Below are 15905 nucleotides of genomic sequence, written 5' to 3'. Positions count from 1 at the left end.
TGAAGGCAAAGAGATATATCGTGTTAGACAGAAGGAGACTAAGAAGGTAATCAGGTGTGCAAAGACACAAGCTGCGGAGAAAATGGCTGAGTCAGTGGGTAAAGGAGGCAAAACTTTTTTTAGGTATATAAATGAAAGGTGAAAAACAAAAGGCAGAACAATAAAACTAAAGACAGAGACTTGGAGTCTTGTTGAGGGTGACAATGTAATAGCAGATCATCTTAATAATTATTTTTTGCTCAGTATTCACTACTGAAAGAGAGGGGAAGGGGCCACAGTTAAGTTTCAGGGATATTCAGGAAAATGAAACAAGTATATTTACAGAGGAGAAGGTCCTAATAGAACTCCCAAAGCTGAAAGTGGACAAATCTATGGTGCCAGATAGGAAACATCCAAGGATACTAAAGGAACTTAAAGAGGTGCTGGTAGCACAACTGACATAATTATTCAACCAGTCATTAGCTACAGGAGCTATTCCAGAGGACTGGAAAAGTGTGAATGTAGTCCCACTGCACAAAAGTGGAAGCAAGGAAGAGGCAAATAGCTACAGACTAATGAGTCTTACATCAGTAGTAGGGAAAGAGATGAAGATTATCTCAAATCCAGCAATTTACAGGATCCCAAACAGCATGATTCACTGGGAGGAGATCATGTCAAACAAATCTTATTGACTTTTTTGTGGAGATGAGCGGATTCGGGTCTTACTCGGATTTACTCGGTTCCCAAAATGGCATCTTATTGGATATCCAAAACATGAGACATCCGTGAGCCAATAAGATGCCGTTTTGAGAACCAAGTAAATCCGAGTAAAACCGAGTAAAACCCAAGCCCGCTCATCTCTACTTTTTTGACTGTGTGACTAAAGTGATGGATAAAAGTGGAGCCATGGATATAGCTTATCTAGACTTTAGTAAGGCTTTTGACACTATGCCACATCGCAGACTGATAAATAAACTTGGAATCTTGGGATTGGATAATAGGATTATTGAATGGATAAGATCTTGGTTGAAGGATAGAAAACAGAGAGTTGTGGTAAATGGAGTGCATTCACAGGAGAGAAACGTTACCAATGGAGTACCCCAGGGATCTGTACTTGGACCAGAGATTTGCAATATCTTTATTTGTGACATTGCAAATGGCATTAAAGATAAAGTATGCCTTTTTGCAGATGACACAAAGGTATGCAACAGGGTAGACACACCAGGTGGGGTAAAACAAATGATTGAGTATCTAGGTAGACTAGAGGAATGGCCAAGAGTGTGGCAATTACAGTTTAATGCCAAAAAATGTAAAATCATGCACTTGGGTCTCAAAAATCCAAAGGCTAAATATAATATCAATGGCACTATGGCCCTCATTCCGAGTTGTTCGCTCGCTAGCTGCTTTTAGCAGCAGTGCACACGCTAGGCCGCCACCCTCTTGGAGTGTATCTTAGCTTAGAAGAATTGCAAACGAAAGATTAGCAGTTCTGCTATTAAATATATTCCTGCAGTTTCTGAGTAGCTCCAGACCTACTCCTAGATTGCGATCACCTCAGTCCATTTAGTTCCTGCTTTGACGTCACAAACACGCCCTGCTTTCGGCCAGCCACTCCTGCGTTTTTGCCTGACACGCCTGCGTTTTTTTAAGCACACCCCTGGAAAACGCTCAGTTTTCGCCCAGAAACACCCACTTCCTGTCAATCACACAACGATCACTCGAGCGAGGAAAAAAAGTTGCTCGAGCTCTAGGAGTAGGTCTGGAGCTACTCAGAAACTGCAGGGAATTATTTAATAACAGCTCTGCTAATCTTTCGTTCGCTATTCTGCTAAACTAAGATATACTCCCAGAGCAGCTAGCGAGCGAACAACTCGGAAAGACCACCCATATCTTTAAAAGGATATTAGTAAATTAGAGAGTGTACAAAGAAGAGCAACTAAAATGGTGCATGGCCTACATCACAAAACATACCCAGAAAGACTAAGAAATCTCAGGGCGGGATGTATTAACATGCATCGTCGGCCCTCACCGCCCATCGCAGCGATGTTGATCGCATATGTACTAGTGATGAGCGGGTTCGGTTTCTCGGAAACCGAACCCCCCCGAACTTCAGCCTTTTTACACGGGTCCGAGGCAGACTCGGATCTTCCCGCCTTGCTCGGTTAACCCGAGCGCGCCTGAACGTCATCATCCCGCTGTCGGATTCTCGCGAGGCTCGGATTCTATCGCGAGACTCGGATTCTATATAAGGAGCCGCGCGTTGCCGCCATTTTCACACGTGCATTGAGATTGATAGGGAGAGGACGTGGCTGGCGTCCTCTCCGTTTAGACTAGAGTACTAGAGACACTTGATTTACTAATTTTGGGGAGCATATTAGGAGTACTACTTGCTGATAGTGTGACCAGTGACCACCAGTTTAATTAATCCGTTCTCTGCCTGAAAAAAAACGATACACAGTGTGACACAGTCACATACCATATCTGTGCTCAGCCTCAGTGTGCTGCATCATATGTAATACTGTATATCTGACTGTGCTGAGTGCTCACTGCTCACACAGCTTAATTGTGGGGGAGACTGGGGAGCAGTTATAGCAGGGGTACATATTTTAAGTACAGTGCACACTTTTGCTGCCAGAGTGCCACTGCCAGTGTGACTGACCAGTGACCACTGACCACCAGTATATTGTGATTGTCTGCTGACCACCAGTATATTGTGATTGTCTGCCTGAAAAAGTTAAACACTCGTCGTGTGGTGTTTTTATAAACGCATTCTGCTGACAGTGTCCAGCAGGTCCGTCATTATATAATATATACCTGTCCGGCTGCAGTAGTGATATATATATATTTTATATCTCATTATCATCCAGTCTATATTAGCAGCAGACGCAGTACAGTAGTCCACGGCTGTAGCTACCTCTGTGTCGGCAGTCGCTCGTCCATCCATAATTGTATACCACCTACCCGTGGTGTTTTTTTTTTTCTATCTTCTTGATACTAGTAGCTTACTTTAGGAGTCTGCAGTGCTGAGCTGACAGTGTCCAGCAGGTCCGTCATTATATAATATATACCTGTCCGGCTGCAGTAGTGATATATATATATATTTTATATCTCATTATCATCCAGTCTATATTAGCAGCAGACGCAGTACGGTAGTCCTTGGCTGTAGCTACCTCTGTGTCGGCAGTCGCTCGTCCATCCATAATTGTATACCACCTACCCGTGGTGTTTTTTTTTTTCTATCTTCTTGATACTAGTAGCTTACTTTAGGAGTCTGCAGTGCTGAGCTGACAGTGTCCAGCAGGTCCGTCATTATATAATATATACACGTCCAGCTGCAGTAGTGATATATATATATTTTATATCTCATTATCATCCAGTCTATATTAGCAGCAGACGCAGTACGGTAGTCCACGGCTGTAACTACCTCTGTGTCGGCAGTCGCTCGTCCATCCGTAATTGTATACCACCTACCCGTGGTGTTTTTTTTTCTATCTTCTTGATACTAGTAGCTTACTTTAGGAGTCTGCAGTGCTGAGCTGACAGTGTCCAGCAGGTCCATCATTATATAATATATACCTGTCCGGCTGCAGTAGTGATATATATATATTTTATATCTCATTATCATCCAGTCTATATTAGCAGCAGATGCAGTACGGTAGTCTACGGCTGTAGCTACCTCTGTGTCGGCAGTCGCTCGTCCATCCATAATTGTATACCACCTACCCGTGGTGTTTTTTTTTTTCTATCTTCTTGATACTAGTAGCTTACTTTAGGAGTCTGCAGTGCTGAGCTGACAGTGTCCAGCAGGTCCGTCATTATATAATATATACCTGTCCAGCTGCAGTAGTGATATATATATATTTTATATCTCATTATCATCCAGTCTATATTAGCAGCAGACGCAGTATGGTAGTCCACGGCTGTAGCTACCTCTGTGTCGGCAGTCGCTCGTCCATCCATAATTGTATACCACCTACCCGTGGTGGTTTTTTTTTCTATCTTCTTGATACTAGTAGCTTACTTTAGGAGTCTGCAGTGCTGAGCTGACAGTGTCCAGCAGGTCCGTCATTTTATAATATATACCTGTCCGGCTGCAGTAGTGATATATATATATTTTATATCTCATTATCATCCAGTCTATATTAGCAGCAGACGCAGTACGGTAGTCCACGGCTGTAGCTACCTCTGTGTCGGCAGTCGCCCGTCCATCCATAATTGTATACCACCTACCCATGGTGGGTTTTTTTTTTTCTATCTTCTTGATACTAGTAGCTTACTTTAGGAGTCTGCAGTGCTGAGCTGACAGTGTCCAGCAGGTCCGTCATTATATAATATATACCTGTCCGGCTGCAGTAGTGATATATATATATATTTTATATCTCATTATCATCCAGTCTATATTAGCAGCAGACGCAGTACGGTAGTCCACGGCTGTAGCTACCTCTGTGTCGGCAGTCGCTCGTCATCCATAAGTATACTAGTATCCATCCATCTCCATTGTTTACCTGAGGTGCCTTTTAGTTGTGCCTATTAAAATATGGAGAACAAAAATGTTGAGGTTCCAAAAATAGGGAAAGATCAAGATCCACTTACACCTCGTGCTGAAGCTGCTGCCACTAGTCATGGCCGAGATGATGAAATGCCATCAACGTCGTCTGCCAAGGCCGATGCCCAATGTCATAGTACAGAGCATGTAAAATCCAAAACACCAAATATCAGTAAAAAAAGGACTCAAAAATCTAAAATAAAATTGTCGGAGGAGAAGCGTAAACTTGCCAAGATGCCATTTACCACACGGAGTGGCAAGGAACGGCTGAGGCCCTGGCCTATGTTCATGGCTAGTGGTTCAGCTTCACATGAGGATGGAAGCACTCAGCCTCTCGCTAGAAAAATGAAAAGACTCAAGCTGGCAAAAGCACAGCAAAGAACTGTGCGTTCTTCGAAATCCCAAATCCACAAGGAGAGTCCAATTGTGTCGGTTGCGATGCCTGACCTTCCCAACACTGGACGTGAAGAGCATGCGCCTTCCACCATTTGCACGCCCCCTGCAAGTGCTGGAAGGAGCACCCGCAGTCCAGTTCCTGATAGTCAGATTGAAGATGTCAGTGTTGAAGTACACCAGGATGAGGAGGATATGGGTGTTGCTGGCGCTGGGGAGGAAATTGACCAGGAGGATTCTGATGGTGAGGTGGTTTGTTTAAGTCAGGCACCCGGGGAGACACCTGTTGTCCGTGGGAGGAATATGGCCATGGACATGCCTGGTGAAAATACCAAAAAAATCAGCTCTTCGGTGTGGAAGTATTTCAACAGAAATGCGGACAACATTTGTCAAGCCGTGTGTTGCCTTTGTCAAGCTGTAATAAGTAGGGGTAAGGACGTTAACCACCTCGGAACATCCTCCCTTATACGTCACCTGCAGCGCATTCATCATAAGTCAGTGACAAGTTCTAAAACTTTGGGCGACAGCGGAAGCAGTCCACTGACCAGTAAATCCCTTCCTCTTGTAACCAAGCACATGCAAACCACCCCACCAACTCCCTCAGTGTCAATTTCCTCCTTCCCCAGGAATGCCAATAGTCCTGCAGGCCATGTCACTGGCAATTCTGACGAGTCCTCTCCTGCCTGGGATTCCTCCGATGCATCCTTGCGTGTAACGCCTACTGCTGCTGGCGCTGCTGTTGTTGCTGCTGGGAGTCGATGGTCATCCCAGAGGGGAAGTCGTAAGACCACTTTTACTACTTCCACCAAGCAATTGACTGTCCAACAGTCCTTTGCGAGGAAGATGAAATATCACAGCAGTCATCCTGCTGCAAAGCGGATAACTGAGGCCTTGGCAGCCTGGGCGGTGAGAAACGTGGTTCCGGTATCCATCATTACTGCAGAGCCAACTATAGACTTGTTTGAGATACTGTGTCCCCGGTACCAAATACCATCTAGGTTCCATTTCTCAAGGCAGGCGATACCGAAAATGTACACAGACCTCAGAAAAAGACTCACCAGTGTCCTAAAAAATGCAGTTGTACCCAATGTCCACTTAACCACGGACATGTGGACAAGTGGAGCAGGGCAGACTCAGGACTATATGACTGTGACAGCCCACTGGGTAGATGTATTGACTCCCGCCGCAAGAACAGCAGCGGCGGCACCAGTAGCAGCATCTCGCAAACGCCAACTCGTTCCTAGGCAGGCTACGCTTTGTATCACCTCTTTCCAGAATACGCACACAGCTAAAAACGTCTTACGGCAACTGAGGAAGATCATCGCAGAATGGCTTACCCCAATTGGACTCTCCTGTGGATTTGTGGCATCGGACAACGCCAGCAATATTGTGTGTGCATTAAATCTGGGCAAATTCCAGCACGTCCCATGTTTTGCACATACCTTGAATTTGGTGGTGCAGAATTATTTAAAAAACGACAGGGGCGTGCAAGAGATGCTGTTGGTGGCCAGAAGAATTGCAGGACACTTTCGGCGTACAGGCACCACGTACAGAAGACTGGAGCACCACCAAAAACGCCTGAACCTGCCCTGCCATCATCTGAAGCAAGAAGTGGTAACGAGGTGGAATTCAACCCTCTATATGCTTCAGAGGTTGGAGGAGCACCAAAAGGCCATTCAAGCCTATACAATTGAGCACGATATAGGAGGTGGAATGCACCTGTCTCAAGCGCAGTGGAGAATGATTTCAACGTTGTGCAAGGTTCTGCTGCCCTTTGAACTTGCCACACGTGAAGTCAGTTCAGACACTGCCAGCCTGAGTCAGGTCATTCCCCTCATCAGGCTTTTGCAGAAGAAGCTGGAGACATTGAAGGAGGAGCTAAGACAGAGCGATTCCGCTAGGCATGTGGGACTTGTGGATGGAGCCCTTAATTCGCTTAACAAGGATTCACGGGTGGTCAATCTGTTGAAATCAGAGCACTACATTTTGGCCACCGTGCTCGATCCTAGATTTAAAACCTACCTTGGATCTCTCTTTCCGGCAGACACAAGTCTGCTGGGGTTCAAAGAACTGCTGGTGAGAAAATTGTCAAGTCAAGCGGAACGCGACCTGTCAACATCTCCTCCTTCACATTCTCCCGCAACTGGGGGTGCGAGGAAAAGGCTCAGAATTCCGAGCCCACCCGCTGGCGGTGATGCAGGGCAGTCTGGAGCGACTGCTGATGCAGGGCAGTCTGGAGCGACTGCTGATGCTGACATCTGGTCCGGACTGAAGGACCTGACAACGATTACGGACATGTCGTCTACTGTCACTGCATATGATTTTCTCCCCATTGAAAGAATGGTGGAGGATTATATGAGTGACCGCATCCAAGTAGGCACGTCAGACAGTCCGTACTTATACTAGCAGGAAAAAGAGGCAATTTGGAGGCCCTTGCACAAACTGGCTTTATTCTACCTAAGTTGTCCTCCCACAAGTGTGTACTCCGAAAGAGTGTTTAGTGCCGCCGCTCACCTTGTCAGCAATCGGCGTACGAGGTTACATCCAGAAAATGTGGAGAAGATGATGTTCATTAAAATGAATTATAATCAATTCCTCCGTGGAGACATTGACCAGCAGCTATTGCCTCCACAAAGTACACAGGGAGCTGAGATGGTGGATTCCAGTGGGGACGAATTGATAATCTGTGAGGAGGGGGATGTACACGGTGATATATCGGAGGATGATGATGAGGTGGACATCTTGCCTCTGTAGAGCCAGTTTGTGCAAGGAGAGATTAATTGCTTCTTTTTTGGTGGGGGTCCAAACCAACCCGTCATTTCAGTCACAGTCGTGTGGCAGACCCTGTCACTGAAATGATGGGTTGGTTAAAGTGTGCATGTCCTGTTTATACAACATAAGGGTGGGTGGGAGGGCCCAAGGACAATTCCATCTTGCACCTCTTTTTTCTTTAATTTTTCTTTGCATCATGTGCTGTTTGGGGAGTAGTTTTTTGAAGGGCCATCCTGCGTGACACTGCAGTGCCACTCCTAGATGGGCCAGGTGTTTGTGTCGGCCACTAGGGTCGCTTAGCTTACTCACACAGCTACCTCATTGCGCCTCTTTTTTTCTTTGCGTCATGTGCTGTTTGGGGAGTAGTTTTTTGAAGGGCCAGCCTGCGTGACACTGCAGTGCCACTCCTAGATGGGCCAGGTGTTTGTGTCGGCCACTAGGGTCGCTTAGCTTACTCACACAGCTACCTCATTGCGCCTCTTTTTTTCTTTGCGTCATGTGCTGTTTGGGGAGTAGTTTTTTGAAGGGCCAGCCTGCGTGACACTGCAGTGCCACTCCTAGATGGGCCAGGTGTTTGTGTCGGCCACTAGGGTCGCTTAGCTTACTCACACAGCTACCTCATTGCGCCTCTTTTTTTCTTTGCATCATGTGCTGTTTGGGGAGTAGTTTTTTGAAGGGCTAGCCTGCGTGACACTGCAGTGCCACTCCTAGATGGGCCAGGTGTTTGTGTCGGCCACTAGAGTCGCTTAGCTTACTCACACAGCTACCTCATTGCGCCTCTTTTTTTCTTTGCGTCATGTGCTGTTTGGGGAGTAGTTTTTTGAAGGGCCAGCCTGCGTGACACTGCAGTGCCACTCCTAGATGGGCCAGGTGTTTGTGTCGGCCACTTGGGTCGCTTAGCTTAGCCATCCAGCGACCTCGGTGCAAATTTTAGGACTAAAAATAATATTGTGAGGTGTGAGGTGTTCAGAATAGACTGAAAATGAGTGGAAATTATGGTTATTGAGGTTAATAATACTTTGGGATCAAAATGACCCCCAAATTCTATGATTTAAGCTGTTTTTGAGGGTTTTTTGAAAAAAACACCCGAATCCAAAACACACCCGAATCCGACAAAAAAAATTCGGTGAGGTTTTGCCAAAACGCGTTCGAACCCAAAACACGGCCGCGGAACCGAACCCAAAACCAAAACACAAAACCCGAAAAATTTCCGGCGCTCATCACTAATATGTACTAACATATGCAATCAACATCGCAATGCGGTAACGGAGCCCCCTGCGATACCTGTGAGGTGGTGTGCAGGGGGTCTCCGTCACTTCCCTGGGGTCTCCGCCTGTTCACCTGCCGGGAAGCAGGCAGCAGGCTGTCCCCGGCGCCTACTTTTCCTCCCTGCAGCCGGAAGGACCTCCAGCTGTGCTGCTATGGGGGGGAGGAGTTTGCCTTCCGGGTCCAGGCTTCCTGGAAGAAGGTATATAGGGAGGGGAGAGGGGGAGGCATCTGTGATGAGAGGCGGCGGAGACGGGGTTTAGCCGCTGCTGGCCATCCAAACCATGGGCGAAAACGCGGCGGCTGGGTGGTATTACATATGAAAATTCAATAAATCCCCAGAAAATGGGGATTTTATCGCATTTCCCCTTTAGTACATCCCACCCTCAATATGTATAGTTTGGAGCAGAGACGGGAAAGGGGGGACACGATAGACACTTTCAAATATATCAAGGGTCCAGGAGGGAAACATTCTTCAAATGAAGAGAATCAATAGTGCATGAGGACATGCACTTAGATTGGAGGGGGGGGGTTCAGGGGAAATTTGAGGAAAAATAACTTCACAGAAAGGGTAGTGGACAAGTGGAATAGCCTCCCATCAGAGGTGGTAGAGGCTAAGACAGTAGAGCAATTTAAGCATGCATGGGACAGACATAAGGATATCCTTACAAAGAAATAAGGATTAAATAAGGTTTGAGATAAAAATATGGTAAAAAAGGTGCAGACTAGAAGGGCCAAGTGGTTCTTATCTGCCGTCAAATTCTATGTTTCTATGTTAAGTACAGAGTCAATACAGTACCATGCAAATCACTTTCTGGTAAGAAATCTTACTCCTATATTTACCCTAAGAATCCACCCCCAGTTCCACCAATGGGCCATATCTTGTCAACCTGTAGCCTACCATATATACTCTTACTTACATTTACTATGACGAATAACACTAAACACTGTGCAGCTACCAAGCTATGTATAAGTAACTTAGGCCCCCATTTAGCCTTTGAGAGTAATAAATAGCACGGAGATAAAGTACCAACCAATCAGCTCCTAACTTCCTTGTCACAGGCTGTGTTTAAAAAATGACAGTTATGAGCTGATTGGCTGCTACTTTATCACCGTGCTATTTCTCACTCTCCAAAGCTTGATAAATCTGGGCCTTTATGTTTTCTTAACAGTCTGTAGTCCATAACTCATATTTATATGTAAGGTGGGCCAAATATTTGGTGGTGCACTTTTTTTATTTATGTGCAGTAAGTCAAACCTTGTATGATGTTTACTAGAGAGCAGCAGCTATTATCATTTATTTAAAGTTGTCTTAAATTGCAACAATATTACTGATTCCTGGCTCAGTGAGAAAGAGGTTTCATAGGTCTCTTAGAAGCAATCTTCCCTAACATCTCCTCAGACAGTCTAGCTGTGCGTTGAACTTTTTCCATGGCAAATATCCATCATCAGAAGCCGACCTGAGTTATTTTCTAGTGCTTTTGTAGAGATTATCAAGTTCTGTGTATTACTCAGATAGTTATGTGGCATTTAGCTAACTTCTCTTGTATAGAAATATAACCCCAACTCATCTGAAAATTCTGATTAGTTACTCCTTTGACGACTATGCCCACCCAAGCATGTACAGAATTTAGATGTTTGGTATATATGGTTCTACTTGGGAAAACCCATGGTTGTTGTTATGAGCCACTGCAACCACTCATCTCTCCTGCAGGTCCCGGCCATTGCTCAGTGACCGGTATGTCACGACACTCACCTGCACTGCCCAACGGTCCTGCCTTTCGCTAGGATATTCTGAAGCTGGGTGGCCACAGGGAATCCTGGTACTGTTGCTCTATGACAGCTGCATGAAGTTACTCATTAAGCGGGGGGTCTTTACTCACTGACTCTGCTGATTGGTGATATCTCTTAAAAGGCAATTAATCCTGCAATTTCCTAACAATTATAGTTTATGCAATGGTATAAGCTGCTGACCCATGTCCCAGGTTGGTGCCTGTTTGGTGGATACCCTGCCTGTTAGACGCCTAGGGGTATATTCAATTGATGTCGGATCCTTTCCGACGTAAAGGATCTGACATCTCAGTATTTAATGAGCAGCCAAATCCTATCGAATTTGGCCATTCCCAATAATGCCAATATTACTTTTTTAAAGTCGGATTGACATTATTGGACACAGGGCTAAAACCTGTTGGATTTGACTGCCATTCCAACAAAACATGTGGATCCGCAGTTATCCCGCTGATCCACGTGTTTTCCGACAAGTCGGGATTGCCAACTTGTCGGAAAAATGGCAGGGGGGATTGAATACTGTAGGTTGGAATATTTTCCGACCTAAAAAAGTCAGAAACTGACATCTTTCCGACAAGACAGCAGTTCCGACTACAGCTGAATACCCCCCTACCCTCTACTGCTGGGGATTTAAGACCTGGCAGCATCCAAAGTACCGCTGTGTGTGTCGTACACTAAGGGAACAACAGGCAGCTATTGCAGGCAGAAGACCCTCAAAGTAGCTCTAGGGCTCATATGGAGTTTCTTCAATTCATTTCTATATTATGGAGTTTCATTGCCATAAGTGGTAGACTTTGGGGGATTTAATGGTAATTAAGCATGTATATAATCTTAAACATCATAGGACTTGAACATCGGTGATCATGATATTATTATTAGTAATACTGGGGTATCTCGAACATAAATTTTACTTTTCACCCCTTATACCCTGGTTCTGCTCCACAATGCCATACTTTGGTTTGGTATAACAATTTAAGTACCCTTACTGGTCACCTTTATTCAGTATATTTAGGGGGTGATTCAGTGACTGCTGTGCATTTTTGGGGTGACTGCTGTGCAATTTCGCACAGCGGGCAATCAGTGATAGACTGCGCATGCATATGCATCGCAATGTGCAAGTTCGTCGGCAAACAGGCATCACCAGACAGGAGCGAAAATGTCATTCACACAGCCAATTGCATGCTGATTGACAGGAAGAGGCTGTTTGTGGGTGGTGACTGACCGTTTTCGGGGAGTGACAGGGAAAATGCACGCGTTCCCAGCCTGTTCTCATTGCACTGTAGGCTTAAGTCCTGGGCTGTGCACAGACTGCACACAGTGGAAAAAACATTTGATGGTGAGTGAGTTGCGAACGGATTGTCAGCTGTCCGCTGACTGAGGGACATTTGTAGCATGGCGTATACATGCGATCGCACAGCGAATATACACTCCCCTATATAGATATTGTACTCTTTACCCAGATACACCATGGTTAGTGCTGAGCTTGCTGATAGACCCTGAATGTTTATAAGTGAATCTCTGTGGGTTATCACCATATAGGTAGTTTACTGAAAGTGAAGGTAATGATCTGGGTATAAGGGGTTATCCCCAGTGTCGAAGGGCCCACTGGGGTAATGCTGCTGTAGGGGCCCATGCTTAAAGGAGTAGCCAGATTCCAGTGGGGGCATAGCCAGCCAACACAGAGGTTTGGCTAACCATTACATGTTCTGCACCCCTTGGTAAATATATAATAAACCAAATTATTGCATAAATCCAGTGCAGTAGGATAGTCTGGAACTTGATCCCTAGAAGAGAAGGAGGGCCCACAGGTAGTAGGGTCCACCGGTGGTTTCGCCTGTTCCCCTGTAAGCCAGTCAGACCCTGGTTATCCCTGGTAGATTTTGAATATACAGCATTGTATTTGTACAGTCATAATAATGCCTCCCCCCAAGCCTCAAAAGTTATGTTTCGCATATTTACTGCTCTCATGGGACAATCCCCTGAGAGCAGTAAATACATTACACCAAATTATCAAGCAGATATTGTGTAACTGCAATCACAGTAGCATACTGTAAGTATAGATCACAGAGTAAACAAAAATGTGTGTGGATTATTAGATCTACACTAGAAAGGTCTACAGTCAATAGGTGTTAAATTCCTACGGTTAATTAAATTAACCATCTTGTTGCTGTTTGGGTTGTTGTTAGGTAAAAGAATGAATTGAAAATACATTTCTAAAAATCAATAATTATTTATTAAAAAGGCCACGCCCGTATACAGGTTGAGAGGTAACATCCTCTCAGCCTGGGTCAAATCCTTTTAACAACAGATACACGTAACAACAATGAGTTTTATATAATACACAGTTACGCCCCATTCTTATAACCATCCCATATGATTTCATACATCTGGAATACAGTGTTATGCAATAGTGTTATGCAATATTAGAACAATTGTCAAGAATACTCAAAGATACTCGTGATCTTCAGCTATGTGTCCATATTAGGAATTAAGCTGGACTCTATGAGCTTATCGGATGTGCGTATGTGGAATTAATACTGCCAAGAAAATTGTTATTGTACTTTGTTAGTGTGTACAAAGTTCAATATGAATCTGCTGTATCATCTAGCTAGAACCAAGATGGATTCTCTTATGCTTTTATACTATACTAGTGAATATGAGAACCTTTTGCTACTGTGATTATTGGGTGTATACATAATATACGTACTATCCCTTAGTACATATATATAACTGTTAGGCCTTCAGCAGGTTGCCTCTGTCACAGTATTCGACATAGGTCTACCACTAATGGTAGACATGCATTAGGGCAACAGGGTCAAAAGGTCATAGAATAGGTAAACTGCAGGAAGTGTCAAAAGGTCAACATGGGAATGGTCAACACAAAAATGGTAGGCAATTTTTATTTTTTATTTTTTAGGGTGATTATTTGTCACTTTTCTGCCACAAACAAGCCCCATTAGTATACTGCTTCACTCGCCATGCTTCAGGCAAGGTGCCTCGCTCCACCACTGCTGTGCTCAGCATAGGTTACTTAACCCAATCGTAGCCTACGTAGATTGTGAAGTATTAATAAGTAGAAAAAAATAAATAAAAAAACTTGTGTCTACCATAAGTGTGTCGATCTTTTGACCCTGATGACCTAATGCATGTCTACCATTAGTGGTAGACCTATTGACTGTAGACCTTTTTTTAGTGTAGATCTATAGTCTGGATACCAACAAAAACATAGGGGGTAATTCCAAGTTGATCGCAACAGGAAATTTTTTTAGCAGTTGGGCAAAACCATGTGCACTGCAGTGGGGGGGGGGCAGATATAACATGTGCAGAGAGAGTTAGACTTGGGTGGGTCATTTTGTTTCTGTGCAGGGTAAATACTGTCTGCTTTATTTTTACACTGCAATTTAGATTTCAGATTGAACACACCCTACCCAAATCTATCTCTCTCTGCACATGTTATATCTGCCCCCCCTCCCCTGCAGTGCGCATGGTTTTGCCCAACTGCTAAAAAATTTCCTGCTGCAATCAACTTGGAATTGCCCCCATAGTTTGATTTCTCAGGAACCCTTCTTACTTCTGCAATACTTTAAATAAAACTACAGGTTTGACAGAAAATAACAATTAAAACATCTTACTAACACTGCAATGACATTGGCACCTTCTGAAGCAATTTTCTTCTAACAATAGATTCACCCTGCATGTAACCTTCAAAATCTACAGTAAATCTCTGTTACTACTACATTTCTCCAGGATAACTTTGTCCACCTTCTGTGGGCTAATTGACTATAGGGGTCATTCCGAGTTGATCGCTCACTGCCGTTTTTCGCAGCACAGCAAACAGGTTACTACTGCGCATGCATATGCACCGCAATGCGCACGCACGTCGTATGGGTACAAAGCGGATCGTTGCTGGGCGATGGATTTAACGAAGAATCCATTTGCACAGCAAATCACAAGGAGATTGACAGGAAGAGGGCGTTTGTGGGTGTCAACTGACCATTTTCGGTGAGTGTTTGGAAAAACGCAGGCGTGTCCAGGCGTTTGCAGGGCGGGTGTCTGACGTCAATTCCGGGACCAAAAAGACTGAAGTGATCGCAAGAGCTGAGTAACTGCAGAGCTACTCAGAAACTGCAAAAAAACATTTTCGAACCGCTCGGCTGCACACGCGTTCGCACACTTGCAAAGCGAAAATATACTCTGCCGTGGGCGGCGACTATGCGTTTGCACGGCTGCTAAAAGTAGCTAGCGAGTGATCAACTCGGAATGAACCTCTATGTTCCTCACAGCTAACTAGCTGCACAGCCTACTGCTAGTAATTTCCTTTACCCACCTCTCGCTCCCCAACTCTCCACATTCTTACTGTACCTGCCCATCATATCAATAAAGCATCAAAATATTACAATCTCAAGATATGTGAATATACAGTTTATCCCCTTTCACATATATGATACTGGTACCAGTATCTTTTTTAGTACACCTTAAATATATACACATTATCACGTCCTGTTAGATCTGTGTTTATGGCCAGGAAACGGTGGTGCACATAAACATCTGAGGTATCCTGAGCTGTTTCCAAGGTACAAAGTATAATTGTTCAATATAGATACAGTACTTTCAGGAAATTTAGAAAACCGGTCATCGCTCCACTTGAGACATATACAATATGTACAGTATATACTGCTGTAGATAGGTGGAAATTAAAGTGTACACAGAAACATACGTAACTTTATCAATGGGTGTGAGGTCCATGTCTTTCTCATCTGGTGGCAGGCTCAGTTCTTATGACCAGAGGCTACAAGCTGATCCTCTGGTCCTCACCAGAGCCGGCCCTAGGCATAGGCAAACTAGACAAATGCCTAGGGCATTTGGAATGCCTAGGGGCACAAGCAGCTTCTGCTGATTAAAATGATATGCAGCATGCCTATATTCTGTGTGTGACTGCGGCTCTATCTGCATACGAAATGCATCACTAATATGCGGCATTATGTGTATAAGGTGTACAACAGTACTTTGTGGCGTAACATATAGAAAGGGCACTACTGCGTGGTCTAATGTGAATAAAGAGCAATATGGTGTGGAGCAATGTGAATAAGGGGCACTACTGTGAAGAGTAACGTGAATAAGAGACAATATTGCATGATATAATGTGAATAAAGTTGCACTA

General features: G+C 44.5%; 1 protein-coding gene across 1 annotated transcript in view; it reads left to right on the top strand.

Annotated features, from left to right (window-relative positions):
* The window catches only part of LOC134965625 (indolethylamine N-methyltransferase-like), a 50463-nt gene that overhangs the window by 32854 nt on the left and 1704 nt on the right, over positions 1-15905 (top strand). The gene's annotated exons all lie outside the window — the stretch shown is intronic.

Source organism: Pseudophryne corroboree, chromosome 10 (assembly GCF_028390025.1).
Source record: "Pseudophryne corroboree isolate aPseCor3 chromosome 10, aPseCor3.hap2, whole genome shotgun sequence".
Classification (NCBI taxonomy): Eukaryota; Metazoa; Chordata; class Amphibia; order Anura; family Myobatrachidae; genus Pseudophryne; species Pseudophryne corroboree.
Note: the sequence above shows the minus strand (reverse complement) of the source record. Positions and strands in the feature narration are given on the sequence as shown.